General features: G+C 36.2%; 1 protein-coding gene across 2 annotated transcripts in view; it reads right to left on the minus strand.

Moving 5' to 3' along the window:
- The window catches only part of SOX5 (SRY-box transcription factor 5), a 1,007,084-nt gene that overhangs the window by 678,855 nt on the left and 311,133 nt on the right, over window positions 1–17,096 (minus strand). Inside the window, exon 5 of one of the 2 annotated variants that reach the window (XM_069489790.1) lies at window positions 7,777–7,843. The exons of the other annotated variant lie outside the window; for it this stretch is intronic. The gene's annotated coding sequence lies outside the window, so the exon portion shown is untranslated. The remainder of the gene's footprint in view (window positions 1–7,776; window positions 7,844–17,096) is intronic. 2 annotated transcript variants of the gene reach the window in all.

Below are 17,096 nucleotides of genomic sequence, written 5' to 3' on the forward strand. Positions count from 1 at the left end.
GACTTTTTTAGTTTTGAAATAGAGACCACATATTAATCAACATATTTATCCCAACTCCAAGTACAATGTTTGACATACAATTTTCCCTGATGAAATTTTGTTAATAGCTCATCAAAATAAAAATGAACATTTCCTGAGTGCTTACCCTATGCCAGAGACCCCCCCAAATGTTTTACACGTGTTGTCCCATTTCATCCTCACAACGATCATATAAGGCTGGTTTTATTATTATCCCCATTTTATGGACAAAAAAACAAAGACTTGACGGAGACAAATGACTTGCTTAGGGTGACAGATCATGAGAAAAAGTGTTGGGATTTGAGTGGGATTTGAACTGAGGTCTGTCTCATTCCACAGAGCTTCCTGCGTCACTTTCCCCTGGATGGTAGTGAGAAACAGAAGCCTTCCTGACACCCCGTGCATCCTACTTATGTAGGCGAGTTCTCACTCTGCCTACAGTAGGGCCAGAACTAATTCTATATTAATATAAGGATTTCGTGACTAAGAAGGAAAGAAAAGATGGTGGTTTTAATGGTTTCCAAATAGACTCTTAAAAACCTTTCTGAGCTTTTTTACCTTTTGGCAAACAAAGCTCTGGCTCCTCTGATACATGCACACATTTATTATACCCTTGTGACTATGGTTTATGTACAAGCATCCTATTAAAAGAGCTTTTAAAAGACTGAAATGTGATTTCTTTTCTGACAGCAAAGGAAAAATAAAAAGATGTGCTTTGCCCTCCTGTTCTAATCTGTGTTTGCAAGTCAAGTCTGCAGTTCCCAGAACTCTATCACCAGCTTGTTACATTTCCATAAATCTGTCCAAGAATACAACACTGTTCACCCAAAAATGTAATATCAACTGTAAAACACATGCACATGATACCTGGATCCAATTTGCTCTCATTTTGTATATAAGTAAAAATAAGCACACTGCTTTAACTCTCAGAAATGATAATATCACATTATTTAGATAAGTGCCACCAAATCATTATTGAAATTCTGATAGCATTTGCCTTACTGGTAAAAGAAAATTACCTGTAATGCATAGTTTAAATAATTACTTTTAAACAAAAGCTTCTTTTCTGCATTGCTTATTTATCTTTTGAGACCAACTCAGCAGGGCTATGTATTTTATTAAAATTGCCTTCAGACTGCTAATGGCAGGGCGTCTGTTAGCACAGGAAAAGTGATGGCAGTTTGACTCCTATTCCTAATATTGGGAGTTAGTCCAGACACTTAAGAGCCAGAACTCTGCTGTGCATTTGACTATGTTATCAACACTTTACTTGCTAATGATACTAGTGACAGCATTTCAATATGATGGGTCAGACTTAAATAGGAAAGCTTATAATTATGCTTACAGAACCAAAGAAACACCCCCAAAACCACCACCCTCCCCCCCCAAAAAATCCCTTTTATCAGCAGATCAGTTGGTGTTAAGCTTCATGGCTGGGAATTGTTTGGTAAGCTTCTGCTCAATATTTTTTTTCCTTCTCCACCTTCCACCTTGAATGGGGCGCCTCCATCGGCACCTGATATCTACCCGTTCAGAAAATGACAACTGAAAGCTTTCCTGTGGTGCAACTCTGTGCCAACTACCCAGCAGAAGGTCACACTGATGACTTCCCTGTGGCTTTTATTTTCCCCAGGGAAATCCACAGCCAGGGCTGACTGCTTGCCAAATCTGCTGAGTGCCACAAACAAGCAGCGCTAAGAACCCCCCATCCTTCTTGATGGGAAGCAGCAAGCAACTGTGCTGAACACCTGTGTCAGCTCCTGTTCCTGGGGACACCCCGGGCAAGCACTCATTCAGCATTCAGGGATAGGGCGCCCCTCTTCTAACTAGCACTTCTGTCCAAAAACTTCTCAGTAGTCATATGATAATAGTTATGTTTGGCAGATCTCTAGAACATCAGTGTGTTTAACTGCCGTTAAAGAGGATGATTTAAATCATTCGTGAGTTAAATATTTTACTATAAGCAACTAAAGGAAATCAGTATCATGATTCTTTCCTGCTATTATAAAAGTAAAGGCAACATTCTCCATCACTTCCTTTTAGAGCTACCCCAACCAACTTGAGGAAGAGGAAACTTGGTCTGAGATGCGAATGGCATCATCCCATCGATGGACGAGATCTAAGTCATTCATTCTTTTTCTTATAACTAACTGAGGGTAATATGCCAAGGTGAACCAATGAGGATTGTAGTCAAGAAATAAGATGGAGGAAAAGTCAGGCAATATAATAAAGAGTGCCTGTCATGGGGTAAAACTCAACAAGGACATATGAATGAATAAATGAATGAATACACAGACGATTTTCAATACGTGAAAAAAAAAATCCATAATCTAGAAACGATTACATCTCAGTGAGCCAATAAAGACTACATTTAGTGCTCACTGTTTGTAAATCACTTAGGAGAAAAATTAGTAAATGAATAAATAAACCGAAGCCTAAATCAGGACCATACAGTTTAGAGAGCAGCACAGCTACAATTCAAACTTCAGAGTCTCTCCTATTTCCACTATTCTATGTGATCTTCTTCAAAATTTCACTTGGCATTCATGCCCCTGGTCTTTCAGGGTATCCCCTCAGTCTGGATTGCCCTCACGCCACTAAGGAGAAAACTGTCTTCATCAAGTTTAAATTCACATAGCTTCATCCTCAACTCCCACGCCAGGTTCCAGTATCTGTGAAATGGAATCCTTTCTCAATATCAATATTGGCACCTCAAATATAAAGACTCTCAAAACAATTCATGTTCCCTGGCCAAAAAAATAAAAAAGAAGAAATCAATGAAAACAACCAACTGCTTTTTCTGATTTCCTGTGTCTATGCATTGCATGGCCTTTATTTCAGGTATTCAAGGTTGCAATTCATCTCTTACCACTCTAGGACGACATCAAGCCCTATAGAGTCCATCTTCAAATTTCTGCTTCTGTCTGGCTTCAGGTGTTACCACCTCAGTCCTGACTCTCTTTATGATTGCATTAGTCTCCTATCTTCCTTCTTATAGCCTCTCTCTTTTCAATCAAGCTCATATTAACATCTTATTAATCAATTAATCAATCCAAGGCACAGTCCTAATCACCTCCCCACTTTCCTAAAACAAACAAAAATTTTCAATGACTCTGCAAATCCTACTGGAGTAAGACTTAGCATAAGATTCAAAATCCTCTATGATTTGACCCCAATTTCTCTTTATAGTTGCTATTCTCATTTTGTGTCCCTTGTGTTACATACAAACTTACTCAAACCGAAAGAGGCACTTAAGACATCAGAACCTGAAACATATTCTTGGCCATCTTCCCAGTGTCCAACATCTCTGCTTGGCAAAATCACATGCAGCCTTTAAAGCCCAGCTCAAATACCGTCTTGTCTATGAAACTTTCTCTCCCTTCTCTATGGCCTCTCACAGAGTGACACCTTGTAGCTCTTCTGCAGCCTTCGTGACATTGCATCTCACATTATAATCATTTGCTCATGGCTCATGTGATTAGCAAGGCACTTTGAAAAGTGTATTGGGATACAGCAGAGAGCAAGACAGGCTCGCTCCCAAGCAGCAAGCAAAGGGAAGAGAGTCTTTCAGGGGGCTTGGGGGGGATTGGGTAGGAGTTGAGAAGTTATTCATGGAGTTGAATGAAACTAAGGATCACATAAGACAATGATTAAAAAACACCTTTTGGATTTAGCATGATGACGGTTACTGGTGACCTTAGAAGATTTTGCAGGATCGAAGTGGAGGAGGATTGAAGGGTGAGAAGGAAAAAAGAAAATGACAGCAAGTAAGACTTTAGGGAAATTTGTATATGAAGGGAGCGGTGGCTGGGGGAAGAAGTAAAATCAAGGGAAAAGTTCTGTCTATTTATTTTCAGATGGGACACTTGAGCATGATTAAATACTGAGCTTCCAGTAAAGTGGGAGAAGTTGAAAATACTGCAGAAGACAATCAAAGTTTGTAGGACAGGCAGTAGGGGCTTAAGCCACAGGTGGAGAGCCTGGCCCTTGTGGGAGATGGACAAACTCCTCCACCACCTGTGGAATCACTCCAGACTCGAGCACAATTTTAGGTGTGTTATGTGAAGTTAAGATAGGCCTGCCCTCTCCAAATAATAATGTCAAAGAATAATTTCCTTATTTCTCACTTTAATCATAGAAATGATTCTTATTCTTATGACTAAAATGTAAAGAATTTAGAATAAAAATTTTCAGGAAAACATTAAATATTCATAAATAAATAGGTATGTATGTGTGTGTACGTGTATGTATGTGTGTGTATATATATATATATATTTGTTGTTGTTGCATGAATATTTGATAGCCAAATATTGGAAATACAAGGTTAGATAACCCAGTAAGAGTTCTTTTAATATTTAGAGTTTCTAACGTATTTATTGAAAGGTTTGAAAAATTTTCGGTAAACAGTCATTTAGCAATTGAAAACTGCTGCCACAAGATTTCTAGTAGAAGGTACTTCCACCTCTCAAATTCCTTTTTTAAAAGTCACTTTGCTTCTTCACCTGATAAGAGTGATAATTTTACAAACAACCCTTCCTTCCAAGTGTTAATAATGTCTACTCTGAGCTAATAATTTTTCTGAAAATAAATATGGACATTTTCCTCTGTAATTTATATAAAGTAATAGCCCTTACTTTCTCATTTATATTACAAATGGTTACTTATCATGTAGGCAACTCTTTATTCAACAACTTACCATTTCTCACCTTGTATATGTACAATGCCTTAACAAATGCAAAGGAACTGCAGCAGTAACACCACTGAACTTCTCCCACACAGGTCATTTGGTACGCAAACACGGGTCAAAGTCCCCAAATCACCCAGCTAGCTGGTAAGTTTAAGAGCTGCTTCCAGGATTCATGCCCTCTGATTCCTACTAAATTGTGGGGGTTTTTTTACAAAACAACAACAACAACAACAACGAAAAAAAAAACCACCAACAAAACTATTCCATGTTTTCTCTTCCTAAATTGCCTCATGGATCATGTAATAATTATAATAAAATAACATAATTTTCATATATCTTCCCTTGCAGATAGAAGATAAAATTCAGGACTTGTTTCTGGACTTATACAAGGCAATGCGGTTTTGGTTGAAATTATAAACGACAAACAAAGGAGAAATTCAGCTGTGCGAAGCAACTAATCGAATGCACACAATTTTTACGTATTATATATCATTATCATTAAGGTCTCTATTATAAAACAATAAGTTATTGTACAAAGAACATGATTCGCATTCGTAAGAATTCTGCCAAAAAGACAAGGAAAAGAAAAAGGATAGCTGTACTCTCTACCATTAGCTCCTTGAACACAATCCTCAGTCGATATCCTGACGAGACAATGTTACCCTAATCCTTATTAAGTCTGTTTTTATTCATAATTTATATTCTGTCTATAAAGAGAAATTTTTGAAATGCTGTACACAACCAATAAGCCATATCATGCCCCTGGTCTGCTAAAATCCCTTGAATGGTTCCCATCTCATTAGAATAACAGTCAAGGTCCAACCTTGGTCCACCATGCTGCATATGACAGATGCCACATCACCCTCTCCAGTCTCATCCCTCCCTTGTTTGCTCCTTACTCTCTTCCTGCCACTGCTCTTCTTGCCATTCCTTCAACACACCAAACACACTCCTTACACTTGTTCTTCCCAGTGAATATACCTCTTCCCCCCCAAATCTACATGGCTCCCTCTCTCACTCCATTCAGGCCTCTGCTCCATTCTCTCCTTATCAGAAAGGACTCCCCTAGACAGTATATCTGAAATAGCCTTTCATTGTTCTCTAGTTACCCTGCTTTATTGTTCTTCTTAGTACACATCCCCACTGACATACATATCAAAATCTTCACTTTTTATTTTCTTCCACTAGAATGAGAGCTCCAGGAGAACATGAATTCTCCTTGTATGAATGAATAAATGAATGGATAATCATCTTTTTATTTTATCCAGCTAAACAGAAAACTTCTCCAGGGAAACAATACTAGAAACAAATCTTAAAGTTCTTGATTTCTTCAAATATCAGTGCAATCCAGATTGAAGTATCAGTAGCAATGGCACTCTTTATAAAATGATAAATTGGTGAAGATGGTGAGTATGATGCTATTTCCATGTGTGTGCATAATGTAGTGTGCAGAATGGTTTGTTCCATAACCTGTAAGGCAGCATAATGTCGTGGGCCTGTATCATGCCAAGAAACACAGACTTAGTTCTGTTACTAATGTTTCATGTGACTCTGGATGGCAATTTAGGTCTGTAAAATAATTGAACTGGACTGAGGCTCACCCTACCTCTTAAGACGATAGGGATTTATTAGATGTTTGTCTCTTCCTTTTTGATTTTGCTTCCAAACATGCAAAACTCAAACCACAATTGTATTCAGTTTAAGGTCAATATTTATATAATAGTTGGATGTCAAGAATACCACTACTTTTAGCTTCAATTTATTTGGTTTTAATGTTTACTTCACTGATATTTATAAACTGAAAATCTGGGGATGTTTATTATCAGAAAACTCTTTATGAAAATATCATCCAAAAATGGTTCTCAACTCTGCAAGAGTCAATGCAGACGTACTCACAAACCCAATTACTTTGGTATATAATTTTAAATAGAGCTTTTTGCAGGACTCTTCCCGAATTTAGCTAAGAGCAGACACTTGAACATATGCATTGCATCAAGTTATACTTGAAATTTATCTTTCCTTTAAGCTGGAAGGTAGCGTTCTCTCAAGGTACATGCCAATAGAAATTTGTCTAATCCCCAAAGTTAATGCTAGAAAATAACAAAATCCCTGAAGCATCCAGGCAGAAGAACTTTAAGCTTAGCTCCTTTTCGAGTAAGTCATTTTAATTGAAGGGATCTGATCAAACTGAAGAACAAAGGCATTCATCTCTCTATGTGATGAAAACCGAAAAACCCGCTGGTAGTTGTTCTATAGGAGACCTGAATGTGGAGGAGCTAAGACAAACTCAGGTGGGAACACTGGAGGGGTAACAGAGAGGGAGAGGATCCCCAGGTCTTTCTTTATACATAACTTTCTTTATACATAAGTAGTGACAGTGAGAGTTGTGATCACTCAAAGATAACTGAGAGACTTCTCTGAACCAGGAGATGAACACAAAACCATCAGCCACACGCATGGCAATACCCAAGCTTACTGAGGAGCGTGACTCACACCAAACCTTCCACAGTGACGGCCGAATGCTCCTACTAGACACTTTGACTGTTGAGATCTTTAGATTTACATAGAAATTGTGTTAACTTATTAATAATTAACCTTCATTTTATACCTGGTAGTCAATATCCAGTAGTTAAAATTAGTGTTGGCAAACAGATTGATTCTGAAGCGTGTCAAGAGCTCTTAGAGGTGGACTCCAGCGTACCATTACATAGTTTTCAACATTGTATATGCTTTAAGGACTTGATTCTGGGAAGGTCATCAAGAAGTCTTCATTTCAAAACAGTTCACATAACATAAGGAGTACTAGAAATCAGGGTACCCGTATAGATTATTAGGTAAGAAATTTTCTTCTATTCTTGAAAGTTTCCTTAAATTATTTTTTCATCTTCAGATCTTAAAAAGAGGATTCTCAAATGATGGGATTTGTATATAAGGGTGTGAGTCATGATTTGTAAAACTGAGAATATCCCAAGTAAGCACATACAGGAAGTAAGCAAGTGGTAAGAGATTTGAGAACCATAGAATTGATGGCCAAAAGAAGGATCAGCAAATGATAATGCAAATGTCCTGACCTGCTGAGTCTCCCAGTCCAATCTCTCCCACTCCTGGTGTCCTCAATATTATCTATTTCTTGCAATGCTAAAAAAAGAATTTGGAAAAAAGAAAAAAAAAGGTATTGTGAGAAATCAAAGTAATTCCAAAATACTCAGATGAAAAAAAAATTAAACATCATAAAGAAAGTTAAACAAGATTTCTAATGCAAATTTTAAAAGAAATATTAAATAAAGTCATTGCAACAACTTTTTCCTAGACCAGATTCATAGCCATACCACAATGTCAGCCTCATAGGATATGCCAGTTAACAGCTGATGAATGGATAACCAACGAACAACTAAAAAGCAAACTTTTAATAATGACTTTTCAATAAATAGTAACAGTTGGAATATAAAACTGTGAGTCAATTATTTTGGAACCTTATCAATTAAATCACTTAAAACTTTTCATATGATTAATTCAATCATGTTAGCACACGTGTGTATGCACATACATTCTAATGGGCACTACAATTTCTTAAATACATATCTACTAACACTTAGCAAAGCATGATAGTCTGTTTTACTAGGATACTAAGTTACATAAGAATAAATAGTTTACAAACTCATTGGGTAATTTTTAGGTCAACAACAAAAAGAGCAAAATAAAAACAGAAACATCCTATTTATACTTGGTCACTCACTGTATCAAAGCCAGACTGCAGTGCCATATAAACAGAATTTAATCATTGGTCCCGTGACAGAGAAGTTATATATCTTTGGAAATTTATCTAGCCCTTTGAAGGCTTATTTTCTCAATTTATAAAATGGTTTCAAAAGCTTGTAATAAATCCAAAAGATTTCAATACATATACCTTCTTATAATGATTTTATTATTTGTGAATGCAATTTTTATAAGGGGAAGTTCATCAGGTATTCTCTACTTTTTAAAGTTTGGCCCTCAAAATAACAAAATTCTATGATTTCAAGACATTTTAAGTATTTATTAATGATACATAGGATCTTGCAATGGGCTTATTAAAATTTTATAAATAAAAATCCCACCAATATTTTGCCCTGGGATGGTCCTGTATTATCAACCAGATTATGTGAGTCAATATTTTAACAATAATACTTCACACTGATACTTTTAGGTAGTAGAATTCTACTTATGTGATACTGGGCTATCATACTAAAGCTGTAGATTTAGAGGTGATCTAAGACTAGGTGACTTCTAAAACTTTTGATTATTAATTTATATGTCTTCTCATTTTAAAAAGCTTCAATAATTTTGGGTGTTTTCTGGATTATCTAAATTCTTTTAGAGTACATAAAATAGTAAAAAGAATTATACACCATAACCCAGTAGGATTTATCCCAGGAATGCAAGTTGGTTTAACATCCAAATAACAAATAATATAACATACCCTATTAATAAAGGGCAAAATCATATAATTCTCAATAGATGCTGAGAAACATTTGACAAAACCCAACACCCTATTTTAACACCATAAAAACACTCAACAAACTAGCAATAGAAGGGAACTTCCTCAACCTCATAAAGACCATATATGAAAAATCCAAAACTGTAATACTTAATGATGAAAGACTGTTTTCCCCCTAAGATCAGGAAGAAGACAAGGGTGTCTTCTCACACCACGTTTATTTAACATTGTATTAGAGGTTACAGAGAGGTTCATTAAGGAAGAAAAAGAAATAAAATGCTTTCAGTCTGGAAAAGAAGAAGTAAAACTATCTCTATTTGTAAATAACATTATTTTTATTTAGAAATCTTATGGAAGTTACTAAAAAACTTTAAGAACTAATGAACAAGTTCAGTGAGGTTGCAGGATACTTGCTCAATATACAAAAATCAATTGTATTTCTATATACTGGGAATAAACATTCTAAAAATGAAATTGAGAAAACAATTCCGTTGACAATAGCATGGAAAAGAATAAAATACTTAGACATAAATTTAATAATAGAAGTGGAAGACTTGTCCATTACAAACTAAAACTATCATTGAAAAACTTACATATAGAGTTATAAACCAAATTTTGTTTATCCATACAATGGAATCTAATTCAGCCATAAAACAGAATGAAGTGTGTTCATCCACATGGATGAACCTTGAAAACATTATATCACGTGAAAGAAGTCAGCAGCAAAAGACCATATATTGTAGGATTCCATTCATAAGGAATGTCCAGGATAGGTATATCTATAAAGATATCGAGCAGGTAAGTGGTTACCTAGAATTATGGCGGAAGGAGATTGGGGAGTAATGGAGAGTGATTGGTAATGAGTACACAGTTTCTTTTTGTCAAATGGAAATATTCTAAAAATAGATTGCGGCGACATTGAACAACCCTGTGAATTTATTAAACACTGAATTGAACACAAATAAGTGAATTGCATGGTACATAAATTATAATTCAACAAACCAATTGTTAAAGAATTACATACTATAAAACAAAGACACATTAACTCAGTCTCATTCTCATTTTTTTTTTTCCAAAGGAAAAGTACACACATCTGCCTTGAAAATCTAATCATGTTATGATAACACAAAATAAATTTAGATTATTCCCTGACAGATAACATAAATGGGATACCAAGGCTAAATACTACTAACCATATGTGTAATAGGAAGATGTTCTACTTATAAACTAGTGTTCAGACATTAGTCTTTCAACAGTTCTCAATTATTATAATAAAAATATTATTGTCACTTTATCACAGCTGACAGTGTAGGAAAAATTTTTAAACAACAGTACAGCGATAGTTCAGAATACGATTTGTTAAAAGTTGGAAATTACAGAGATTTTAGATTTTGTAAGATCTTAGAGGTTTTAGAATTCTCTACTTGAGGATGACTGTCATGAAAGAAAATTTTAGCTGCTAACAAAAACTAGATAAATACAGAGGAAGCATTTACTTTATCAAATTTTGGTAACATAAATTGAAATTCTCTAATTCTATCTAATTAACCTTTAATTTTAATTTAAATGCATTAATAAAATACTCAGAGGCTACAAAGCTTAAGGGACTATCTCACATTTATCCAATTTTGTGATGGTAAGAGTTATATGATTAAGCAGCTTGATCAATTCAGTTATACCACCTAGGGTGTCTAACCTCTCTGTTTATTTAACACACATTTGACTATTCAAGTGTATTTTCTGCTGTTGAAATTTAAATAAGGCTCCAATCCCTTCTCTAAAATGTGCATGCACATTGCTTTGAGTTAAATTGGGGATTTGTTGAATAGAAACCATCCATCCATTCATCTATTCATTTACTCAACAAAAAGTTACTGAGCACTTATTATAAGATATCGAATATGTAATAAGGCAAACTAGAGAAATAAAAAGAGCATGTACTTTGGGATCATAGAAACTTAACTTTGAGTTCTGGCCTCAACTTACTATAGGTGGCAAAATCTTTCTGAATAAGTTTCCCACAGTGATCACTAATTGAACTAATGCACTTACAGAACCCAATAATAAATGTTAATTTCTTTTTTTCTGCCTATTGTGAAGGCTAGATGATTAATCAGACATAGAATTTGCATTTTAGGAGTTAATAGTATAGTAGACATTATAATGTATATAAATAGATCAGGTAAAAAATTATAAAGCAGAAATTTCCATTCATACCAGATATATAGAATACAGCATCATCATCACCAAACAGATATAGCATTTATGTAGCTGATTACTAAGCTAATTAAATAATTATCAAGTAAAAAACTCAGAAGATCAATAATCTTAGTTTCTTCCAAAGAAATTCTGAGTAATTATAAGAAAAGTTTAACCTTATGGAAGAGATGTTTAAGTGTTGGTATTGTTCCTTAAGACAATGAATAAAAATGCCACATTTCCTCTATCAAAAATTTGTTAATTTTGGCTATCTTAACTCCAGCCCTTCTCTATGATTACAGGAAAGTTATTTAATGTCTTTGTTTCTCCATGTCCTCATCTGTTAAATGGGGATTATAATAACTATGTCATATAGGATGATTAATAGAATTAAATGAGTTAATGCATATCAAGTGCAAGAGTGCCTGGCCCATTATAGGTGCTCAATCAATGTCAGATAATCTTACTATTCTTATCATAATCTTTCATGCCAAAGCAAGAACATGTAGAGATATTTTAATTAACTCAATGGGGAAAGTCAAATATCATAAGGGAAGGTATTTTTGAATGCTTACTGGGGTAAAAGGGGCTTTTATTTATGTCACTTACATTAATAGCAGCCAACAAAATGAGATTGTATGATTGGCCAGGACTATATCACCTGCCTTTGGGGTGGACAGAGAATGAAGAAGCAGTTCTCCCAAAGGAAACGGGGGGTGTGTGTGTGTGTATGTGTGTGTGTGTGTGTGGCGGTGGAAGGTGCTCTTTCTAGAAGCAGCAGAATGGTAAGGAATGCTGGAAGATAAAACAACAGTTGTCTACCTACATATACTACGTGAAAAGGGATAGTCTTCGCTTGCTGTAATTCAGGTTTTCTAACTTAACTGAACTCAGAAGATGTTAAGCAAAAGGGTGACTTCAAGAAAAGTCCTTAGGCTAAGGCTGGAGGGAGATTCTCCCTCACTTTCCACATCTAATTGACCACTGAATCATGGTCATCCACCTCTCAAATATTTATAAAGTCTGTCCCTCTCCCCATTTCTATAGCTACTGCTCTTCTCCAGGCTCTTGCTCTTCTCTCGCCTTGGCTATTACGATGCCTTCTTTAGCCGGTCTCCTTACTCCAGTCTTAACCCCTGCACGTGAGGCAACATGAGCATGTTCTGCCATTCTCCTCTGCCTACTCTTCCCTCAAGACTCAACTCGATAATTATAGCTTCTCAGTGAAGCCTCTACCAACTCTCCAAGGGATAGTAAGGAACTTCTTCCCAGTTCACGGGACCTACAAGTGGTAGGTTAGCAAAGATATCCAAGCACTCAATTGTGGGGTATGTCATATTAGTACAAGTTTTTAATATAATATCCCATGCTGGAAAGGCATGGCGAAGTGGGGCCTCTCCTATGTGGCTGGTGGAAGTTGAAAATGATTGAAATTTTTTGAAAAAATATTTTGATCATATAAGCCAGCAATTTACATATGTTCATTTATAATTTCATTTCTGAGAATATATCCTAAGGAAATAATTCAAAAAAAGAGAAAAGTTTAACCACAAAATATAGTCATCTCAAAATGTATTGATAATATAAAAAAAGGAATGGGTCCAAATGGCTAACAATAGGGTGCTGATTAAATAAACAACAGATCCTCTCCTTACTGGTATGCTGAGGAAAATGAGACTTATTGTTAACAATTAGCAGCACAGATTAAAATACACATTCTTGTGACGGCAGAGCCCAAAAGTTCCTAAACAGTCATTTTGTTCCAAAACATTAATGTTGTAAAATATTAATTTTGATAAATAAGCAGAGGATTTGTAGTTTATAGAACAGTGATACAAACACACATGATATAAAAATGACTCAAAGGGCCGGGCGCGGTGGCTCACGCCTGTAATCCTAGCACTCTGGGAGGCCGAGGTGGGTGGAACGCTCGAGGTCAGGAGTTTGAGACCAGCCTGGGCAAGAGTGAGACCCCGTCTCTACTAAAAATAGAAAGAAATTATCTGGCCAACTAAAAAAACATATATATAGAAAAAATTAGCCGGGCATGGTGGTGCATGCCTGTAGTCCCAGCTACTCGGGAGGCTGAGGCAGTAGGATCGCTTAGGCCCAGGAGTTTGAGGTTGCTGTAAGCTAGGCTGACGCCACAGCACTCACTCTAGCCCGGGCAACAAAGCGAGACTCTGTCTCAAAAAAAAAAAAAAAAAAAAAAAAAGACTCAAAGGATAAATGCCCAAATATTACAATGTTAATTTTAGAATTAGAGGAATTTCTTACTTTCTTCTTTTGCTAATGTACATTTCCTAAATGTTTGTCCAATAAATGATATAATTTTCATTGTAATAAAAAGGCTATTAAATAGAACAAAATTTATTTAAAAAATTGTATATTAGCATTTAAGTGGATATGAAAAACGTTTTGCGAAGGTTCTGAGTTGAACCGCAGTACCCTCCTATAACCCAGTCTTCCAGCACAGCACTCAAATCTCCACTGGGGCGTCCCATCCAGGTCCTCTTCTTGTGTAGTAGCCAAAAGTCTTAAAATACCACTTATTGACTTATTTTGCTATGCGTTAGGCACTTTATCTACGCTGGGTTTTTACTTCACAACCACCCTATGAAGTGTACATTATTAATTCCACTTAACACATGAGGACACTGGGTTGAACTTAGTTGCATGTGGTCACATGGTTAGTGTGTGGCAAAGCTGGGATTTGAACCTGGGACTGCCTGACTCCAAATTCTCTTTTCTTTCCAATAGATCACATAACATTTTCAAAATATGCCTGTCTATCAATTCCTTATTTTGTCTTCAAGTATTTCTAATGTATACATATATATATATATATATATATATATTTTTTTTTTTTTTTTAAGAGACAGGGTCTACTTCTGTCATCCAGACTGGAGTGTAGTGGCCCAATTATAGCTCACTGTAACCTCAAACTCCTGGGCTCAAATGATCCTCCCACCTCAGCTTTCCAAGTAGCTAGGACTACAGGCATGTGCCACCACACCTGGCTAATTTTTTTTTTTTTTTTTTTTTTTTTTTGTAGAGACTGGATCTCACTGTATAGCCCAGACTGGCCATGAACTCCTGGCCTTAAGCCATCCTCCCACCTCAGCCCCCAAAGCACTAGGAGTACAGGTGTGAGCCACTGTGCCAGTCTAATACATTAAATAAGGTAATTGAGCCTGGCAGGTAATGAAAGATAATGGGAATAAGTTAGTCAGGTTATAGTGAAAAAAATACAAGAACTGGAGGCCTCTCCTACCCCAACCATCACTAATTCTTCTTCCTTTTCTTTTCTTTCCTTACTATCTCTAAAACTACTTTGTTTTATGAGCTTGCCTATTTTGTTCACTGCTTTACCTTCAGTACCTAAAACAGAGCATGACTTAAAATAGGAGTTAATAAATAGTAGATGAATGAATAAATGTATTCGTGAGAACATATGCAAGTTCTTCTCTTTACTAGCTATGTGTCTCTTGACAAATTTGCAAGCCTCTCAGCTTTTAAATCTTCATTTCTTTAATGCAATACTACCTAAGGTTGTGATAAGTTTAAAGCCATTCAGTCAAAACCTGCTTACTGAGCACCTACCTTATGCCAGATATTGTTCTAAGCAAAGTGATAACAGCAGAGAACAAAACAGACAAAAATCTCTCATGCAGCTTAGACTTTGGTGAGTGAAGAAAGGCAAGAATACAACATAACCTGTTAGATGGCGGTAAGTACTTTGGAGACAAATACAACAGCTTGTGGATAAGAATCTGAGAAGAGGAGGTGCGATTTTAAGGAGGGTTACGGGAGGAAGACATTTGAGTAAGGAGGTAAGGGGAAAAGAACTTTTCAGGCAGAGGGAACAGCATGACGGCATGACTATATTTTCAGAGTGGCTGTCATGCAGTGAGTGAATGGGAGAGTAATAGAAAATGAGATCTGATCAATGAGGAGGGCAGCCATGGATTGTGTAAGGCCTTGTAGGCCATTGTAAGGATGCTGGCTTTTGTTCTCAGAAAATTTAAAATCCATTATAGGGGTTTGAGCAGAAGTGGAAAATCAGGTGACTTAGGTTTTAATTGGTTCAATATTTCTCAGTGGGGTTGCTATTGGCATTTTAGGTGGGCAACTCCTCTTTGTCCCCACCATCAGGCACATGGCAGGTCACTTAGCATCTCTAAACCAGGCCTACTAAATGCCAGTAGTAATCCCCAGGTCTTCTGACAACCAAAAATGTCCCCATTTATTTCCAGAGCTATGTTAAGAATAGACTTAAAGTAGGTCAAGGTAGAGTCTATTTTAATATTCCAGGCAATAGTTTATATTATCTTGAGCCAAAATAGTAGTGGTGAATTCAGAATTTTTTTTTTTTTTTTTTTGCAGGTAAGTTTCACCAGTGGGCTGGCTCGGGGTGTGAGTGAAAGCTAAGAGTCAAGAATGACTCCCTGGCGACTGGAATGAGTGTCGCTATCCACTGAAATTGTGAAGACCAAATGCGAGTGGAGCAGATTTGAAGCAGACAGCAGACATCAGTCAGGACATGTTAAGAACTACTATATAAAAGCAGATATATCTATATTTTAGCCAAGTATTTTGTGAAAGGAAGGAATGGGCCCTAGTTCAGAATGGAAGGATTTTGTTAGAGAGCATTTTGGGAGGGCATAGATTAAAATGTTACATAAATAAATGAATAAGTGATTACTGATAACTAATTGTACTCTATTAGCCCTTCTAAGCAATTAAATTATGTTAAGAAAAGTTTTTTTTTTTTAATAATATAACCCAAAGGAATGAATCTAATTGTGGAATTTCAAACAATAAATGGTGTGGTGGCAGGCACGCTTTTAATGTTGTTAAAATCACACCATGCCCATATTGCTTGGAATAGATGTCCTATAGTGAGATTAAGGCTGAGCCTTGGGAAAACAGTGGGTGACACAACTGTCCCATACCTCATACTGACTAAGCAGCGTCACTGTCAACACTGCGGAGTCAACTGTCAATATACGCAACCTTTTCTACATTTATGGGTAATTTCAGAAATTTAGAGGAAAAACTATGTCCAGCTATTACTATACTCAGACACTTTTTCACGGGCAAAGTTGAGTCATCCTTCCATGGACAGAAGAAATTATTCGACAGAATGCAATAAACTTATATGATACAAACATACAATTTAGGGTTGCTAGGAGGAAGTGTCCAGTTGCATCACTGTTAAAACTTTTTCTAGCATTCTGCCTGCTCTTAAGAATAGAAAAGCAGCATTTTGAACAGCAATGCTCATCATATAAACATGAAGTTTCCTCAAAAAGGTTCTGAATAAACCAAACTCATAGCATCAGAAACTTTCATTATCTTTGGATTTAGATCACATTTGTGAACGTTCTATCTCAACATTTCCTATTAATATCCCCGATGAGTAGAAGTATTTATAATCCAAAAGGAGCCCTAGCGCACAGGCATACACACAAATGCATTTTGCTTCCTTTAGAAAATGGCATCGTTTTCCAGCCTGACTTGGTCTATTGTTAGAGACCCTCTTTATGTAATAATAGCGGAAGAGAACTGGATACAATTCTTCAGGCAGGTGGCATCTCCAATCACCAGTTAGCTAAAGAACTTAGAAGGGTTATGCAAAGGTGGTCGCTTGAACTAAAGTGGAAAGGAATGAGATCAAGAAGTAGCAGTGGTAGACAGATGCCCCACTGGTTT

The sequence above is a fragment of the Eulemur rufifrons genome, chromosome 16 (genome assembly GCF_041146395.1).
Source record: "Eulemur rufifrons isolate Redbay chromosome 16, OSU_ERuf_1, whole genome shotgun sequence".
NCBI classification, from domain to species: Eukaryota; Metazoa; Chordata; class Mammalia; order Primates; family Lemuridae; genus Eulemur; species Eulemur rufifrons.